This window comes from Phasianus colchicus, chromosome 9 (assembly GCF_987193195.1).
Source record: "Phasianus colchicus chromosome 9, bPhaCol1.hap1.1, whole genome shotgun sequence".
Lineage (NCBI taxonomy): Eukaryota > Metazoa > Chordata > Aves > Galliformes > Phasianidae > Phasianus > Phasianus colchicus.
In genome coordinates, this window is record NC_143444.1 from 17,483,499 (window position 1) to 17,505,201 (window position 21,703).

Below are 21,703 nucleotides of genomic sequence, written 5' to 3' on the forward strand. Positions count from 1 at the left end.
TCTATTGAAGCCAGTGAGAATTTTACTACTGAGTTCAATAGCACTGAATCTTGCAGCTTTCTACTGACTTCACTCACTCGAACTCTTCTGGTTGGCTGGTTTATTTAAAAGGTGTGTGAGGAAAAAAGCTGCCTGAAAATAATTTTTCCACAAAAGTGATGATTACTGACTTATTTTCTACTTAAGAACATACAAAAGGGTAATGACTCAGTGAAAGGTTTGAATTCATACATCATTCCTAACATTCTTCATATTTATAATACACACAACACAAAAGAGCACATTTCTAATTCAACATTTCCATTAATATTCTAAGTATTCTACGTCACTGAGAAAGAATTAACACAATATAAATTTGCTGTATCTGGAAGTACCAATCATACTCTACTCTCAATTGTTCAAATGCTGCAGCTGTTAAAGGTAGCACTACTGTGTCCAGGTCATAACTAGCGCTGAACAAAGAACTGTATACATTGTTTGTATTTTCTTTTTACTTCACTGAACATTTCTAAAAGACTCATTTTAATCCATTAATAAATAGTGGTCCTGTATAATTTTATTGCTAATGCACCAAAAGCGCTAACTATAAAGCAATTAAACCATACTATATCTTGTAAGATGAGAGTAAGTCAAGCCCTGAAATGCTGACAGTGAAAGAATTAACAGCAGACAACAAAACCATAAGTCTCTTTGACTCCATCACACAAAATAATTGATAAGTGCCATGCTTTCATGGTTGTAGAAAAAAAAAAAATGAGGGGAAAAAACCCAACAGGTACAGGGTCAGTAATAGCAACCTCATAGAAATACTGTAACACTGCTGATATTAATAATTAAATATACAAGAAATCTCAATAAATATTAAGTTATTTGCTAAAGAAATCTATGCCAAGTGGCTTTTTGTGTGTGTGCAGATGAACTGATTTATATCAGAGAAATGGAGAATCTGCTTTAGTCAACCTTGTTTTTTTCCTCCTCAGAGCTGTAGAATTATAAAGTGCAAATCTGCTTAAGTTGGGCTTTTTTACATTTATAAAGGGCTACACTTGATTTAGCAATACTATTTTTATTTGTAATGACAGAGACACATTTATTATACATTCTGTTAATCTTCAGACTTGCATTTTGACAGGATTAGGAATTTATACAATATGTAGACCTTAGGTTGCACATTAAGCACTTTGATACATTTGGTTTTTTGCAAGCTAAGATTTAGTATTTAAAATGATCATTTTGTGTTTCCTGCTCTCTGAACAATGAACCGTAGTAATCCTTCTGATGGTAATCATATTATTTTCTGTTTAAATTATGTTGTGTTTGTACATTTATGGTGTCACTTAAAACAAAATCCAGCAGGTTTTCTTTTTAGGTATCTTTTAAGAGGAACAGAAGTGAATATTTTAAGAAAATGACACAGAAACTGAGTTTTCTAAAAGGTACATACTTCCTAGTACGTATTTTATAAATATTTAAATGAAAGATGATCAGAAATGTATAAATAATTGTGTTAACGCTTTAGAAATTGTAACGGTGTTCTACAGCTCAGTAATAGATTTCCATACTGAAAGGATTAAGGGACTTATATTTGGAGAATGCAGAAACTGTTAGGCTTTTTTTCCCCTTTTCTTATTCAGCAAGTTGCATCACTGTTTCTGATACATAGACTAATTAAATCTGATATTCGCATCTACAGATGGTATATAATGAAAATTGACAAAATGATTTCATTAAAATATTAATGCAGAAATTCACAACATTGGAAATGTATAACAGCTTCTTTTCAATCATAATAATGAGAAACTTGTTATTCATTTGCATGAGAATGGCAATTTAGTGTGGCAAAACAGAGCTCCAAATGCATCCCTGCAGTTTATTGCCTTAGGTTTGCAAACTGCCTTAACAGCCATCAGCCAAGAAATGTACATGTCATCTGCAAATCACAAATCACAGATCTTGACTCGAGTGATTGCACAGGGAGAAGTGCTGAAGGGTTCATAGTGGCCAGAACAAGACTTAAAAGTGATGTGAAATAGGGAGCAAAAAGGGCTGCAATTGCCTTGGAGCCTAAAATAGACTGAGCTTCAATGCCATGGAAAAAATCACCAGCTTCTCCATCATTTCTTTAAAGGTCAGAATTTTTGTAGGTGGATTGGGAGCGCAGTGGATTGCAGATGCGTTTAACAGCAGGGTATTTTCCGCTGCCATGACCAGTTAAGGAAGATTTTCAAAAACACATCTGCTGGTAAACAGTTTGGCCCTACTCTGGGTCATCTGCCTTATCTGTGCTCATTGCTGCATGAATTCTTACCTGGATAAAGTCCCAAACCTCACATCAGTCAAAGTTAGGCTTTCAGTACAGTCCATTACATTTTTTAGAGAGGTACCGCCGTGGCTTTCAGTTGGTTTTATGATGTGGGTCTGCTTCTTCACAGTGTAAGAAACACACCAGCAGCAGAGCCACAGAGCTTGCTGCTTCCCAGTTCCTCGTCATGTGTCACCCATCAGAAGGCAGAGCACAACATGAAAGAATACATGAAGGGAAAACAGACGACTGAAAGGACTCAGGGAGAGGACTTCTCAGTGCTGCAAAAGAGGCTGATTTCTGACACCATTTCATATACTTTTAGATCACAAATATTATGCTGAAAATTATTTAAGGGAAGTTCAAACATAAATTGCCTACAAACAGATCTAGAAGGCAGTAAATTCATTTTTCTCTCCAACCTCTCTCACTCTGCAGGTGATTAAACGCCTCTGGTTTAAGATTTCTTTTCCTCCAGTCTGCTACAATAGAATCTGTACTTCTGTCTGGAACTGGAAAGGTTAAAAAATAATCCTCTTCATTAAATGGGAGAACCAAAAAGCAATTAAATAAACAAAGGCCTTTGCAGGTTGGACTTCATACTGATAAGTGTTTCAACACTTTACATGTACTTGTATGATACTTAAATATCTCTAAGTAATTTAACTTTTCTAAATGTTTATTAGTCCATGGTGAGTGCACTGGGTCCTCTTCTGGGATCGAGATATGAATTTATAAGAAGTGTAAAGTATTTAGATAGTTTCAAACAGATTTTAGAGCACTTGTAACATCTGGGGAATGATTTCTACTTGTCTAGTCTACTGTTTACTTAAGAGAGAAATATAGGCAGTTCAGCCAGATGAAATTCTCTGTACCTGTAGTAGGTGAACCTGTTTGTCTCAATGTTAACTACAAAGAGGATGTTAATTCCTTTGGAGTTCCTTTTCTCCTACCTCAACCACTGCCACTCAAATTACAGCATGCACAAATTAGCTTCTTGTGTCTGTAAAATAGAGGAAACCCCACTGAAAGCAAGTGCCATGGGAAAAACTAAAAATTCTTCCCTACATACTCTCTTGTGAAACAAGACTCTGGGAGAGCCTCAGAAAGCAAAATTAACTTTGGCAGCAAAAAGGTAACTGTGCTTTTCATGAAATCTTTTGCTTTGGTTTTGAAAAGACATGCAGCTGGGTCAGCCTACTTCAACACAGTTGCAACGTCTACCTGACATTGTGTGTGGTTATGTCTTCCAAAATAGCTCTTCCTGTGCATCTAAACTATTTGTCCGCACATTTATTATTTGAAAGTTTTGCTGTTTACACCTTAGACTTGAATTTGCAGTTTAAAAAATAAAGATAAAAAAGCCATATTTTTGTTCAGTTTTTATGCCACGTTATGTTCATCTCCGGTGGCCACTGTTTATTCTTACTACAGCCCATCAGTGGGGCTTATAACACTGGTCAAAGCCAATGAGTACCTCAGAGAGCTGAATGCTAGCTTTTAACATAATTGGTAGACACTGGGGAAAAAGCAGAGGAAAGGAAGAACAGGAAGAAACTAGAGTCCACAGGCACTGATTCTCCAGCACTTAATATGAATCTTTATTCCAAGAATCTGAAGCCATCATCTCTTTGATGTAGACTAGTTTTGTGGGTCAAGCAAGGTTTTATAGCTCTTTGTGACAGTTTTAAGTGCACTGCATTTTTAACAGATGCTGCTGCAATAGTGGGGAAGAGCTGTGGTTGCACATTATCATATTTCTTCCTTTTGTTTTTCCTTAATGAACCTGGAGAGAATTTTTTCCCCTTTTTTCATCTGATCTTAATTTTTAGTCTTGTTAAGACAAAAATATAAAATTGCATTGCTTCCATTTTTACAGTAAAGCTATTTTTGATGGTCATAAGTCCATGAACCAACAACAACTTTCCCACCTAGCTCTTTCTAAAGCAAATCTCTTCTGCTTTGTCTGGTCGTACTCACCTGCTCTTCTCCACTGAGCTTTTCTTGAGTCCTGAGGGGAGAACACAGGATGTTCAGTGAGGAGAGAAAAGATCCGATGTTCTTGTTTTCCCCACATTCCTTGATTCTGCTGTTGGCCCCTCTGTACCACAGAAAGATTTCTGCACCTGTGTGGGGAAACAGGAACAGAGGAAAGAGAGCCTGAATAGCTGAAAACACTGGAAGAAAGGAAAAAAAAAAAAAAAAGAAAGAAAGAAAGAAACAGTAGACATCTCCCTGAGGTAATGAGGAGGGAACTCCATGGCTGCAAATGATAGACAGTGACAGACTATAGCCTGGTTACTGTGAAGACTTCCAAAAGGTCTTATAGTTTACAGTATTTGCATGTAGATTTTTCAAATCAGTCAAATTACTTTCTGAGGAGAGAATGATAGTGTGAAATCAGCCTCTGCAGTCCAGATATGACATCACATCTGAAACCAGTTCCCCCTCAACACTACCATTTGTTACCAAGGGAAAGCAGTTCATTTCATGATCCCTTAGTCCTGGTTTAAACTAGATGGTTCCTAAAAGATAATACTGTCAATGCTGTAAATGATTGCTAATCCTACTGTGTTTGAAGAAGAATAGATATGAGAGGGCAACGGGTAAGAAGGCCTGCAATTACTGTAAAAATGAATGGATGAAACACCTAAGTTTCCCTCTTATCTTCTTTCCCTTCCAACAATTATCTAAGGCAGCTACTGAGACCTAACTACTAAGGATCCATGCAAATATCTGCTGTGCTTGTCTGATCAATGATTCAATAGGCAAAGAGGGGTCTTTTTTCCATGCTCATCTTTGATTTCTGCACAGAACTATGCTAAGCTTGTGTTTCTCAGATGAAAGCAAGTGGTACAGTTTATGCTAAAATGACAAAACAATTTGAAAGTGAATACGTATAATGGAGAGAAGAACTTAAGCATGTGGTTGACATTATTACGTTTATTTCTCAGTGAGACCTGTCTTTTCATGACACTAATCAAAAAACTGGGTCACCTCACAATGGTAATTTCCGAGGAATTTTGAAATTCGTGAGTCAATTTGATCCCTTTTTAGCTGAACATTCACTAAGCACAGCAAGGCTGATGGAGCTCAGCTAGCTCATCAGACTTGTCATCGACTGTATGTGAAGAGTTTATATCCTTAATGGGATCAAAGGTTTTATCAGTGATCCTTCGTAAATGTAAACAGGTGAAATATTTTTCTATCAGCATTGATTCCACACCTGACATTTCTTCTGTTGATCAGCTAATGGTTATTGTCCGTTATAAAATCAGAGACAAGGAAGGTTTATTACCTTCTTAACAACCAAGAACCATGCCAAAGAACATCCCCCATCCCCCACAGTTTGAATCCATCTTGCAACAACTGAATATTAATAGCATCATTTGCCATTGCCAAGGACAGATTTAAAATAATGCTAGTCTGGACATTATGAGGAACTTCTGAAAATATTGTGCGGTGTTTTAAAATGCAGATCTCCCATTAAAGTCAAATAAAAGTCATCTAAAATCCTACTCATCCTTCAGAAATTTAGCACTAGGAAGGTCTCCAGACAAGGATTCATGAAAATAAAGCATTGTCAGAATGAGCCACCCACTCAGCTGTTGTTGTCAACACTTAATTATGCTCTTCTTTAGTGTTCTGAATTAACTTTGAATGTTCCCCCACGTGTCTATGAAACTGAGAATATTCCTGGGAATACCACACATTTTTAAATATACTACTGCCATCAATGAATTAAGACTTCTTAAATTCTTCAGCTAATATGACACTTGTTCAGTATAAAAAAGGAATTCAGTGATGAAAATGACTTGTCTGTAGTATTATACAATTATAGCATTGCATCTTATTTCAGGAAATTACATTTATTGGACTAAAAACCTACATAAATAAATATTTATAGGAACAAATCATACAATTATAAAATGCAGTCCAACTGTATCTAAAAAATATTTCAAACCCTAGAAAAATGAAAGAAAAATATCTTCTGTTGCCAGAAAAGATTTTACATTCTACCTTAAGTAAAATGGCTTTTAGAAAATTTTGATTCACCTAAAATAAAGAATAAATTGCTCTGAACTGTATAAATCACCTGCTGCAAGAGCGACCATGTTTAGAAATATGGCAAACAATATCAAGTTAAAAAGAAGAAAAGACATTTTTACCTAAAGAGGATTAAGACCAGTTTCTCCAGACAGAGCATGAGTAACTTCAAGTCAGGTTCATGCAAGTCAGTCATAGCCACAAAGGTAGAAGTGAGCCTCTGGGCTTAATATGCAAGATTTGATCCCTTGTCCCTAAAACAGCATCAGCACTGACAGCTGGATCACCAGGAGTACATCTACACAGCAGAGTACAAGCTGTGCAGCGATACTGAAAGAGCACTGACCCAATACTGGGATGGTGCAGGGTGCAGGCTAGGTCTATCAGCTGATCAAACAGCCTCATTAGGCCATGCAGAGCAAGAGCCATTCAGAGCTGCTGGGCCTGCAGCAAGTCACTCAGTGCTGCTGGTGACTCTCTGCACAGAGAAATCCTTTGCTGTACATACCTTTACTGAAGAACTTGCCAGTAATCCTTTGTGTTGCTCTACAAATTCTGAATCCTGCAAAAGAACATCACATGCTTGGCGTATCTTTTTGCTCTGCTCTGCCTCATTATTATTTTGTAAGCTTATTTCCATCAAAATCTTAATTCTAATTTTGAGGTACCAAAACCTGCCTGATCTTAGATGCTAAAGAGAAACTCCTGGTAGCTCCTGGAGTGGTAGTAAAGAGTCAGTGAAGTGTGGTAAACATTAGACAACAGAGCGAGAAAGCTGTACTGATATTACCAAAATGATGTACAGAAGCAAAAAATAAAACGTGAATCAAAATGAGACTGAGGTCATCATGCTATTAGAGATCAGATTATCATTAATGTTAAGTTTGAATTCAGATGAAGCTAACACTCATCTCACAGAGCCAAAGTAAAGAAAGTAGCTCTCCCCCAAATCTCCAGTTGAGATCCTCTGCTGATGGCCTGACTATGCAAACACTTACTGCGTGTACTGATGACTAATGCAGATAATATCTCTGACACAGGGAGAGTTTCCCCATTTGATGAATAAACATGGCCTACTGCAGGAGCAGGTCTCAGTCAAGCTCCTCAGAACAGACTGCTTTCTTTCTCAGGCACATTGCATTCTGATGGCTTTATGCATTAAGAAAAATAAGCAAGGATATAGGTTTCATACTTTTCATTACCAGCTGTTAACTGAAGATACATGTATCAAAATTTCTTCATTGACATATATTCTTTTGATTCATTGGCTTGAGACTAAGATCCATAGTCCAAAAAACCTTAATGAACAAACGTGCTGCAAAATGCACTGCCTAGTTCCAGTTCCTGCTGGAAAGCAGAACAGCTTAAAGAATGAAAATATAATTTCGACAGATACAATTTTAGATCATCCTGTGTTTACTCTCTGATACTTAATGAAGGCAACAGGTGATATTAATAATCCAGAAAGATACATATCTTTGAAATACAGCCCTTAAATTTGGTGGGGGGAAGACAAAAAAAAATCTAGTGTCTAGAAGAATGTAGATGAATTGTGGCTTGACTGGAGATGAGTATTTTAAACAGTGAAGGATACAACGGTGCGTTATGTTTAGATGTCTTAGTCACTGGGCCTTTTTTTTTCTTCTTTTTTATCTTGTCAAACCTAGATCCTTTTCCAAAATTTGTGCTAACAGAGGAATAGTCCAGCTACACTAGGACAATGTATTCAACTCATTCAACTCACAGTTTATTTTGGTGGCCTTCTTTCTCCAGGAATTAACTTATTTATGCACTTACATTATATATGGGAAAACCAGATCTGTGGAAAAGTGCATCCACTGCAGTCCATTCAGATTGCAACTGATCTTTGCACAAATTGACTGTAAAGGTTATATTGCTGAGGAACAGCCAGACCATATTGTTATTCTTTGTGATGAGACTGGCTGAACATCACAGCTGTGCATGTCTTAGGGTGAGGCAATCCCTGATGCACAGTGAGTCAAGGCATTGCTGGGCACCAAAAATGTTTGTAGATACTTTTGAGCATAAAGTCTCAGCATAAGGTGGGAGTTACACTACTTCATGGAAGTGTTTGAAAATAGATTGTGATTACTCAGACACTAAGTTGTTCAGGAATTAGTTTTCCTGATTCAAGTTGTTTGATGAGACACAATAGAATTAAAGAATCCAAGAAAGAGAGGCAAAATCCCACTTTGAATGAAAAAGGATTGAAGTTCAATCTGAAGATTATGTTTCTTATGACAAATATGCTTTTACTTATCCTTTTCCAATCCTGCTCTTTCCATTACATTATCCTTCTCCTCTTCCAAGAAAGGACTGAGCTGTCATGAGTCCAAAAATATGTAGGACATCCGTATTTTTGCAGCTACAAAATTTCAGCCAAAACACAGGTGTTGGTAATAATATGAATACCATTGCCCAGATCACCCAGTATTAGCATCCACTCTTTTATCATGTTTCGTATCAGAAGAGTTAATGGTTTCAGCACTACTGCTTTGAGTGATAATAAGCATAACTCATTTTTTATCTCATAACCCTTATACTATGTAGTCATCTGAGCTGTAGAGGTGTTTGTGGGGGTGAAGTGACACACCATGTGCTGGGCAAATTGAATGCTTTGGATGGCCTTCCTAGCTGTACAAGAGGCTGACCTATAATTTATATTGTCTAGAATGCTGATGACTTGAAGAAGAACAGGAATAGCACTAAGATCTCAAACACCTTGTGCTCCAGGATGCCCCTGTGACACAACCTCATCAGAGCAATTCAACTCCAAGATTGAAGTGCAGAACTGCAAGTTTTTGCATACAGACAACAAGAACATATTATACACAAAACCCAACAAGATAAAAATGAACAAATGCAACTGAAACTGAACGAGACAATGAAATCCTAGTAATGCACAGGAGTAAGTGCTTTGTCCATTATGAAAACATGGGAATAAGCAAGTCTTTCTTATGATCAAGTAGTTGAAAGCAAGGGTCATCTCTTGCATAGTCATGCACGTACGCAGCTAACAACAAAGAAGCACTGTGGTTTGCTGCCTGACTATGGACTGAAAGTCTATGAAACTTTGCAATATTCTAGGGAGGTCACAGGCAACCTCTGCTTCAATACATGCCCCTGCACTGGCTGGAGAGATGTTAGGTCTCAAGCATACATTCTCCCAGCTGGTAAAGTTGCACAGGGACACTGAGAGATAAGCAACGTAGGGCTGCAAGTAATTAACTCAGACAGACACAACTAGAGCTAATTCCAGCACAGAGGAGAAATGAACAAAAAATTGATAGGGGCTGTAGGAGTGCAGAAACTTTATAATATCTCTTTATAATATCTAATAACTAAACCAGCTACCCTTGACACTGTGAAGGAAGGTGAGAGGTGTTGTCTGTAGAACACCAGAAGTTATTACGAGCCACCCTGCTAAGGCTGCCGCAGAATGAAAGAAGATGCACCTCTCAGAAAGGTGACACTGAAAAACCTGAGTTTTCTAGCTTGTATATATGCCTTGTGTACTAGATACTTCCTACATTAAATTCATTTAATTATGAAATCAAAGTCCAAAAAGCATGTAAGCTAAGGGGAAAAAAAGTAGGGAAAAGAACTTTACTACTACAGTTTTCTCTCTCTCAGCTTGGTTTCTCCTTTTTTTTTTTTTTTTAATTTGGAAGTATCCAGTAAAATCAGGAGATACATGTGCATATCAGCAAAAGGTTGTGTCAAAGGCAAAACCAATTGATGAACTGCCTAATTATGAACATTTGAAGATAAGGGAGATAGGTAAGATTAACAGAGTCCTGATGAGAAAAAAGATAGAGAGCACATGTAACATTCAGAAAATCGTGACAGTCATTTCATTAGAGCACTGGAAAAAAATACTGAAACATCAGTATACTGTTCAACCTCCCCTGTCAACTTCTCATCAGCATAGACCTCAATAAATTCTTGCAACTCCACATGGCTGTTTCTTTTGTGAAGTACAGTCATCACCTCCTGACCCTTTCTTTATTGTATCTACTTTTGAAGTATATAAAAAAGTACAAAAATGTGCTTACAAAAAGACAAAATAAAGACATTGCCAAATTGAGCTCTGGAGAATGCTACTAGGCTTAATATAAGGGTAGAATGTGGTTTACCAAGATGTCAGTAACTTCAGAAATTATCTCCCAATGAAATCTAAAGGAAAGAAAAAGAAATATATGCAAATAAACATATTTCCATTGGCATAGCATTGCAGTTAAGATAAACGTTGGACTGCAAGCAAAACACTCTTGTCCAAAGCTTGCTGCTTTGAAAATAAAACTGCAAATCACACAGTAATTTTTCTTTCCTTTCTTCTCCCATAAGTTTTCCAATTTTTCTTTGAGCTGGGTAAAAAATCTTTTCAGACAGGGCTCCATCTACATTTTCCTCACACTTTTTTTTAGTACTTTCCTGTCTCAGTTGAAATCACAAAGTGTGGATATTTGAAGTATAAATAGAAAATTAAATTTATCGATATATTTTAACTTCAAAAGTAACTCCCTATTTTTTCCCCGAGCAGAAATTGGATTTGAATTTGGCTGAATTTATGTCATGAAAACTTTCCATGACTATCTTACTCTGGAAGACCAAACAAAACCTAAGCAAATCACACACACGCAAATACCCACAAACTACTTCTAAGAGGTAACCACAAGTTCCTCTTTTGTTAATTTTGTCCTCATAGAAATATTTACTTTTCTGTGAATTTATTTGCATCACAGCAGAGAAAGAATCTCTCAGAATACTGTAAAACATAACATTGAGACATTTTTGTTATTTTACCACATTGTCCAATGGGAAAAGTCTCTGCAATGAACTGTAGACATACAACACTTACACATGGATTCTCCACAAATTTTTCTTTGCATCTTACCTGAATTACTCAATCCCTGCCATATTATGCAAGATAAAGCTCATCTTTTCAAGAAGGGGCATGGGTTTTGGTCACCACTGATGCAACACACAATATAGATGAGCACACAAGAAGCATTTACTAGCACTTCATAAGCATAGAAATGTTTGGAAGGCAGCTGTCAGATTTTGCATGTGTGTGTCTTGTCAAGAAAAACTGGGTTGGTGTCAATCAAATTATCTTGTCCATCAGTCTGTTAGGAAATATACTGAGAAGCCTAAAACAAGATATTGAAAGAGATGGCGTTATTTCTTCTGTGAAAGGAGGGGATGTTTTGTGTAGCAAATCTGACAATGAATTTCCAACACAAAAGAATCCTCTTACTACATCTTAGCTAACTTCCTTGATCCAAGGTTTTAGAATAACCTGAGAGCATCTATCAGGAAGAAAACAATATAAAATTTCTTGATAAAAACTCAGCTCTATCAGGCAAAGTCAAAAGAAAGCAACCAGAAGGATCAACACATCAAGACAGCATTTCTTTCTTTTTCCATCCCCTGATGCAACTCTTCCTGTAAACTAATGGCTCTAACTTGATGAGTAAATCATTGTTTATAGTTATTTAATTTGCAAAAACCAATTAGTCCGGCTGTGTCTACTGCTTCTTCAAATGTAGAAATCACGTCAAACATTAACAGTAGAATAACATCCTCCCCTTGGACCTATTAAGAAGAATGTAGGGATGGGTATTTAACCCTTTCAACAGCAAACATCTTGCCCATTTAACTCCTACTTTTCTGCCATTGAGCATGTTCCTAACATAGCCATTCAGTCAATCAAAATATCAGTGTTCAGAATGTGTGCCATTCCTCTGCTGTAAGTTCGTACTTGAAATAAAAACAATATCCCCTAAATTTCATTGGTAATAACATCTTAATGACAGTCCATGAGTGACCCTATATATGGAGAATGATCAATGGTTTTGACAGATAAAAATGGAGGACTTCCACACATGAAATGCTGAAGCTGCTGGATATATTGGTACAATGACAGCAGTGTGATGTCAGTCTCAATAAGCAGCTAGTCAGAAGACAGAAGATCAGGAATGTAAAGACATTCTACTGTTGTTTAAATGCCCTGTTTTGCCATCATGCCAGATAACAGAATAAAATTTGAGCACAACAAACATGTTTCCCAGTAGCTCTATCTGGCTTCTGAAGCACCAGGAAGAATTTTTCCATTTGCCACTTGAAAAAGCCAGTTACTTTTAACAGACACATCTATGGATGAACATGGAAGGAATTAATTTAGCAGTGTAGGGGGAGTTTAGTATGCCATATCTGTAAGGATTCCTTCTTGGTATATATCTATACATAAAACACCATCCTTTTATTTCAAATATATCTCACCATATCAGGAAATAATAAACAACATTTGGGCCACTCCTCATTTTGCCAGAAGCCTCCACAGTTACTTCAATCACTTTTGTTAATACTTCCTGCCATCACTTAGCCAGATCCTATGCTTAAAAGGCTAGCTTCATCTATATTAGTACAGAAAGAACATTTTAGTGGTCATGCGTTTTCTCTTGTATCGGAGCAAGCAGGACACATTATTTATCATCATGTCATAATGTCTTCATTGTTCCAAACACCATTTTCATATGAAGACAGAAGCACTAAAGGGGACTTGGTGAAATGAGACTACATTTCGATCCTTGTAGTAGTTCATCCATACTTCATCTATCAGCTCAAGAGAAATAGTAATAAACACCAAGCAAAGAATGTTCATTTGTGTTCAAATCAATAACAAAAAAAAAAAAAAAAAAAAAAGCTTTTCTATAAAAACTAACAAACAAACAAAAAAACCCCAAACCAACAGCAAAACTACTACAGATTCCTGGACTCTTATTCAGTTTGTTTACAATCTTACATGACTGTGTACTTTATTGTACACATCACATCCCAAACTTTGATCCTGAATTGATAAAATGCTCTTCTTCTTGAGACTAGTATCCACCCATTCACATCAAGCCTCACTTGCAATCACCAGAGCAACCTTCAGAGCAAGGTGAAAAGACACAAGCTCACAGGAATCATTGCTGGCAGTAAGCATGAAAGATGTAAGATTATACCAGTGTGAACAGCTAGTATTCAAGTATATTGTCACAGGATAGTAGGAGGCTCTCTCACCACAGTTTCCTCATGAAAAACACAGCTGAGGATAACAATTTGTTTTTTTCTTTTCAAATAAAATAATTCTACCATTTCTACAAAACATTTAAACTTTGATTCTTCAGACCAAAGATTAAATTCTCTTTCACGCTTTCATTATATTTGTTGTCTTTAGAAAAGTAAAGCAAATGGCAACGAGGAATACTTATCCAATTCACTGATTTAGCCAGAAGGCCTCAGTCAATCTGAATAAAGCCTCAAAGTTAACAGAGAAATATGGCATTTGGATCAGTGACTTACATACCTGTTCTTGAATGGAATGTTTAACACAGAACTTTCCTGTAATCTGCAGAATTATTTTAAATTACCCATTAGAAAGGTTAATGTTTAGAATTTAAAATAACTATTAAATTCAAAAATCCACAAAAAGTGCTTTATTCTTCATTGGATAATAATGTTAATAAGCAATTAAACCACCATAATGCTACCAGTCATTTCACAAGACTTTGCATATATTATTCAGCCTTCACACATCTTTCAGTCCTTTTGTGCTGGTTCACTGTAATACAGTCTATCATTCCCCTTGTCTAATTAATTTTTTTTACGTTGATCTTAACTTTCAAAATAAAGCCTTATAAGAAAGAACTATTTATTCTAGTAATACAAGCATAACCTTTTTTCCTTTAAAAATTATCCCATTTATATCTACAGCTCCTTGCAAGAAACTTGAAGTACAAAGTTTGAGAAAGCAGATTTCCCAAGATAAAAATACATACCATTAGGAAAAAAAAATAATATACGTGTCTATGAGTACATTAACAACAGCGCCCACTTACCAGCCTGTTTCAGGTTATATACAAAGAGAAATGCAACCATGCTGTTTCACTTTAGCACAACCTTAGAGTTTAGCTCTAAATCATTTCTGAGGAAAGGCTTCCTGCAGGCTTTTCACTTAAGTAGTTGTAACTACAACTGCAAAACACTGTTGACTGGTGGACTCCAGAGACTTGTTCATTACCTGTCATTAAATGTTTTAAAGTTTGCATAATTGATCCAGCCAATAAGTCATCATTGATTTATAGGGGTCTGTGCTGAAGAGTTGCTCGTTAAAAATTCATAACACTGGTATGTGTCTTTACAATCCATTAGCTGTTTACGTACCCACAGTCCTAAGATTGATTGACCTTGGACTGAGATTCTCATGGACTTTTTTTTAAAAAAAAAAAAAAAGAAAATCTGTTTCTTTTCATATTTTTTTATACAGGTTCACCATATAGAAAAGCAATATTTCAGCCTTCTCCCTTGACGGCTATACTTTGATTTTTTTCCTCTCCATCAAAACTGAAACTTTAGTTGAAATGATGAATAAATAAAGCATACTCCATAAACAGCTTTCCACTATTATTTAAGCTTGCGAGCTGTGCTCTGTTAGTCTCCTTTCCCCACCATCAGATTCAAGTGTGTAAATGTTCTAAAAGGCTTTGAATGTTTTATGATGATTTCAGGGAATGATGGAGTAATAGCTGAAGAGCGAAGCTATTAGTTTTAATATTTATATTGAGTGCTCTGAAACATTAATGTGACAGGATGTAAGATCAGAGCAGCGGGACATATTTACTTCACAACCATTGCCACGTGGCAAAATGTTTATTTTCTAAAGCTCTGAGGCCAAGCTTTTTTACAAGAATTTAAAGTTCAGAATGACATATACATTAGCTTTTCCTGAACTCTGTACTTATTTTTAGGAACTAAAGATCAGTTACTCTTTTGGATACAGCTTACTTCAGTGAGGTAGGACCCAAGCATAATGACTCTGGAAGTGCATCATGGTCTTTTTACAGAAGTTTTTCAAAGCTGATAATAGTTTAGAAATTCATCTCTCCCTGTCCTGCTGCGTCTGCTTCTGAAAGAGCACCTTAGTGAAAAGGAAAACAGACAGTTCTTAAAAAAAGAAATGTGTTGGGCACAAAAGCAGAATCATCATTAAAAGGTTGTTTCGTATTGTCTTCCAATATTTCATGCATGAAGTAAACCAATCCTGTAAATGTCCTAACTCATTGTGTTTGGTTCTTCTGTTCAAACTAGTAAGCATATTAAGGTAAGTGATCTTAATTACCAAGGGTCAAACAGTCCTCACCCCACTTGTGTGGTTCTCATGGTCTTCAGTGAACAAATAAAGGAAGCAAGCTGAGATCCCTGGGGAGAAATCTTCCTATCAGATTTGCAGAGTGGATCTGATATAAGTGGAACAAATGATGACTTATTGCTGCTACATTATGAAAATGTTTTCTCCAGATGTTTCCATGCTCTGTTTAAGGACTGCATGAACTGATATCACCACTAGGAAGGTAATTCACAGATCTCCAGAAGGAGAAACAGTTGGGTCTGTTGGGTGCCTTTTTGCACAGTAGAAAAAACAAGTTATACTGAACTAAGACAAACAAATTTAGGACAGAAGCGCTCAGTAGACAATGGAAGTTACCTAAAGATCTTAGTTCTCTCACAAATATTTCATGAGCCTAATTAACTTCTGACTTAGTTCTTGGTGATCTCCACTCCCAGACAGCTTTCCCCAACAAGTTGCAGTTAGTCTAAGAGGGGAGAAAAAGAAGAGACTCACAGATCCAACTCTGCTTTCCCCTTTAACTTTTCAACATAAAAGAAAATTTAACATCACTAACAGTTAACATCTTTAACACTGAAAAACTGCCATCACCAGGATGAGCACACTACATTGCTCAGCATAAATGAGCTCCAGTACTAGAGATATGGACTCCTTTGACATCAACAAGAAGAGCAAACAGGAACAGCAGCACTGCAGTTTTTATCCTAGTATTAACTTACCTCTGATTTGAAATCCAGCCATGTGAATGGATAGCTTGTATAATTTTTTTCTACTGCAACTTCATTTCCACTTTTCTGAAATTTATCTGGGACCGTAATATTTTACTGCTTGGATTTATGAGACTCATTGAATCTTCTAAGTAGCATTGAATAAACAAAAGAACTTCACCATGTAAAACCAAATTAAAAGGTGACTCTGCCCAACACTCGAAAAGAGCTGTATGAACAGTCAGGTTTCTGGTTACAAACCATCCTCACAACACAAGCGGCTAACAGAAACGTTCATGAAAGCCTTTTCTGGTGAGTCACAACAGGGCAGAGCATGCAGCATTCCATTCCAGAAATATATTTCTCTAACCTTCATGTCTAGTGACACACAAATTTCCGGAATATTCCAATAAATGAGTCAATCCCCTATGCACTTCACAGATATCTAGAGTTACAGATCATCATTCTCTATCTTTTCCATGCAATCTTCTGTTCTTAGCTTGTTTACAACTGTTGCTTGTCACTTTTCTAGATACAATTCTTTTGGTAGTTGAATTATACAAAACAAAACTGATTAGTCTGGGCTTTTTCAACACATTTAAAGGGAAAATGAAATACGCTACCTGCACTTGTGTGTAAAGCAACTCTATAACTTCTTGGACCTCTCTGTATCCATCAGAAAAGATCATTTCCAAGCAACTACCAGCATTTCTCCCCTTATAGAAACAACCTTTCAAGAGTGCTGGAGGAAACTTTCTATAAGGAAATACAATTGTTAATGCTAGAAATGAGGGTAACAAACAGGGAGAATGATTTGCCTCATTGAAAATCTGTGAGTAATATTCTGACCCATGTTTGGTACAGCATCTTCCAAAGGTGGGCAAAACACAATAAAGTTGAGGTATCTGCTACCTGTCAGGGCTTCTTCACATGACAGAACTCTACGAAAACATTCTCTACCATGGCAATTCTTCCCTTTGTAACAGAGTAAATACAAAGGGAATTTTGTACAAAAGCCGCTGTTTTCGTGCTGAGGCCAAAACAGAGTCCAAGACAAGGTGAGGCCATCACAGAATTGGCATCCTGTCTTAGTGGCAGCACGTTGCTCAGAAACAGAGCGTGGCACTGCATGGATCACTCTTCTCCTAAAAGATGACATTTCAGGCAGAAGAGAATGCAACTTACAGTATCCTTTGTCAGGGAGTTTCCACATGAGTGCTGGAATCACAAAACATTGTTCTCTGAGCAGGATGCTCACTGACAACTACTGACTCAAAAATGCCAATTTTAATTTACAAACTTCACATTCAGCAATATTTCACACATGAAGTATGTTAAAAAGTGCTCACCTCCATATGAAACCTCTGTCTGTGGCATTGAGGAAAATGGTTGCAATTTTGTTTAAAATGGGTCCAATTCATCCCTGCTACTGATTGTTGTTTGATTTACAATGATGACTAATTTTGTCCAATGTGGTTAATGGAGTCATTAGTAAAAATTCTGCTTCAATAACTTATTCGTCCTTTTTCCCCTCACACATGAATTTTACATAGCCCAAATAATAAGTAATCTTTTGTTATTTACTACATGGGTAGCTAGCAATGATGTACTCAACAGAGTACTGTCCCTAATTATCAGAAATGTGATTTGGTACAGTCTGTATGATATACAAATTATGACAAGTTTGCTTTCAGAGTATAAACTTTTAAAAACCACCATAAAGACCCCCATAAAAATATGACTTTGACTAGAAAAAGATGTAAGCAGCATAACGGCTACATGGGTATTTTTCCTTAGAGATCAGGAGAAATATGACAAGTATGACTGCTATTATAGTTATATAGCATATTCCATTTAGCAGCGATATAGCAGAACTGTGAAAGCATATCCTAAGGTATTTTCACTTCATGCATTTGACATTGATATTAGTTATTGCATTTAAGATGCATTGGGCTGTTTATTGCCAACTGCTTCCCTTCACTGAGAATGTTAACCATAGCAGAGAAATATTTGATGTTACAAATTACTTAGCTTGCTACTCTTCGTTTTCCTTTTAGTATGCAATTATTTGTTTGGTTTCACTGAGCAAATGAAATTTCAAGGGCATTTCAAGGAAAATAAATAAAGTACAACCCAAAAGGGCTTTTTTTTTTTGTTTGTTTGTATTCAGGAACAGCACTGAATCATGCATATGTATGAATCAACAAAATCAGGTTAGCTAAGAAATTGGAAATTGCACTCCACACTAGAGCATTTTTCTTGCTCTAGAGATCCTTGCCATGGATTTGAAGGACTAATAAAAAATCAGCAGCATGACTGGAACAGATGTTTTTTATGGACTTGGCTTGTTAACAGTCTTTTTAGCTTCTCCGAAGGACTTAAACCAAGTTCCTCACTTGTCCGAAATATCTGAGATGATGTTAACATTGTCCAAAATGTACACTAACAAGCTGCAGTTAAAAGCTAAGGTCTTGCACATGGTTATGAATAAAAATTCAAAGGATTGCTGCAAATGTGATGAAGCCCCAAAGTAGGTAATGTTACAGAACAAAAAAAAAAAAAAAAAAAAAAAGGAAACTTATTGAATGTGTCAACCCCTTATGGTATGATTCTGCTTGAAGGGAAGACAGGCTGGGAAAATAATTCCATGCACTGTACTGCTTGTATTGTAGAAGCAAGAGCTCATTACAATCTGGAAAAAAAAAAAAAAAAAAAAAATCCTTTATATTTAAATCATGGTTCACTCCTGTATGCAGTGAGAACTGAAACAAAATGAACCAGATCCTCAAGCTCTACTGTACTCAGTGGCACTGTGTCAATTTATATTTTCCATAGACCCTTTGTGTTCTCAATCTAGTTAGCAGTTATATGCAGATAAAAGACATGAATGAGAATAATTGAGAGAATTAAAAATCAGAGTCTGTCAGAGATGCTTCACTGGTCAAGTAATACTTAATTTACTCAGTTTCTGTTATATTCACTCATTCTCCTGTAATTTGCTAGTTTCTTCCATGAATTCGTGTCTGCCAGACACTCCATGAGATGTTCATTATGTCAAGCTCTGAGAGGCAAGAAATTGCCTTAGGACTTGCCGTTTTAACACAACTTTCAGCTAAGACTATAAAAGAATGGTACTAACCAAGACCATCCAGACCTGCAACTGGTCAGTCCAAATTCCTTTCACCGGGGAAAGAAACAGGAGATGTATAAATTACTACTTAGGCTTAGAAAAGGAGGAGGAAAGGAACAAAGTTTCATTTAGGGAGGGTTTGGTTAAATGGTACTTTAAAAATTCTACAATTCAGCTCTCTGCTTTTTTGTACAAACGTACCAAAGTGTTGTTATGAAGACTGAACACCCTACTGTCATTGCTGTGTCAGTTACAGAGGTTCACCTTCACTTCAGATAGAATCATAGCACATGCCTCACTGGAAGGCACCCACAAGAATAATCAAGTCCAACTCCTTGCCCCACACAGAACCACTCAGAAATCAAACTCTGTGTCTGAGAATATTGTCCAAACTCTTCTTGCACTCTGGCAGCTCAATTCCATGACAACTGATGCACCCCTAGGTACACTTGGCCCTTTTGGCTGCCAGCACACACTGCTTCTCAGATTCAACTTGCCGTCAGCCAGAACACCCCCTCGGTGCTCAAGTTCAAATATATGGGATTTTTTCTAAGGATGAATTGGCTTTTCTTTATGTATAAAGTATTCTCTTAGAAAACTGAGAGAAAAAAAAGACTTTATTCCTCAACAAGTGACTTAAACTCAGGTCAGTAAAGTTCCCTTTCTTTTCAACTTTTTTTGGGAGCACTATTCATACATTTCTCTTGGAAGTGTTCATGACTACCCTGGCAACATCCCCACAAGAAGGTTTGGCATGTTTTTTTTCTCACTAAATATTTAGGAATTATCTTAAAACCTGTGGTAGATTCCTTGGGAGATATACTGAGGACTGTATTTTAACCTAGAGTAGTAACTGAGGTCACTAGAAGTTTGCTATTATGCATGTCTGTCTTCAGATATCTTTGCTTGTTGCCACTGTTGTTCTTATATTTAGAACACACAGCTTTGATTTATGAGAGCTTTGGTTTGTAAACAGCTTGAGTTTGTAATATTTGATGAAACATCTCCCACAAGTGGCTGCATAAAACCTACAAAAATACTTATCATGCCAAAATGTTCTGATTGGACTCAATAAACTCAAAGTAACCTAAAATTCAAGTTTGAAATTTTTCCAGATTTATGCAATCAACCAAGAATTTGAGTCACTCACTCCAGACTATGGACTGTTTCCATACAAATAGCACTGCAAAAAGAGAAGGTACCCTCATTAAGATATTACACATAAAATTAATTTTCTACTTGCAAGTTCTTTTATGCAAATTTTAAATAAAATAGCTTCTTCTATCATCTCCTGTCATATAATTATGTAATTCATCAGCCAGAATGCTGTGGTATATAACTCATCAGAAATACAAACAATAAAAAAAAAGAAAAACAAAAAACAACAGACAAGACAAAAATTATAGTGAAAAACTATATGCCAAATGTACAAATGTTTCCTGAGTCTCTCCACAAAATCAGATTCCTCTGACCAGCAAAAACGTTTTCAAGAAATGTTCAGAGTTGATTTTTTCACTAGTATCACACGAAAAGGGCAAACACTCACGGAAGGGAAGCATCTACCACCAAAAAGCAGATATTTGGGGGGAAGCTGTCCTTCAACATCCAGCTTACCTTTGTACTGCCTTAGAACTCCTGATCCCTGGCTTTTGGGAAAGAGGGGAGCAGCCAAGATGTTCTTCTTAAAAGGAAAGTACCCCACAGAACAGAATCCCTCTTTGAATTCACATTTTAGGAATGCTTAACTGGACAACAGCATAAAATGTTTGATAGTTACTGAATCACAACACAGTCTTCTTGGCACTGTCTTTCGGATCCCACCACTACCCTCATATTGCTTCCTTCGTCTCAGTTAGCCTGTACACAACAATCTTTTGCTCATTTCTGTTGCAGCTCCTTTCTCTGTTGGCACAGAACATGCTAAAGTAGCCTAGATCTGAGCTGGGAATAGCCTAGACCTGGAAATAATTGCTTGACAAGATTGCATACCAGACAATACTGATACTTTGTCTCATTTAAAAACTCTTGTTTCCTTACAACTGATCAGAAAAGACTCCATCAAATTATTCTTTTATAACACTGAAAGTAAGTGTGAGAACTGCTGACTATCTGATAAGAACACAATTAATTTGTACTCATACTCATTAGTCTTTCTTAATGCATGTCAGCCCATTCCATTTGATCCATGACCTCTGTCCCCAGTCTTGCATGAAAATCTCACGGGATCAAAATCACATCATGAATTGGCACAGACCCACCAGCTCCAGCAGTTGACTGCAAAATGCTTCAAAGCCATCAGCAATGGCAGCTGCTATGTTTAT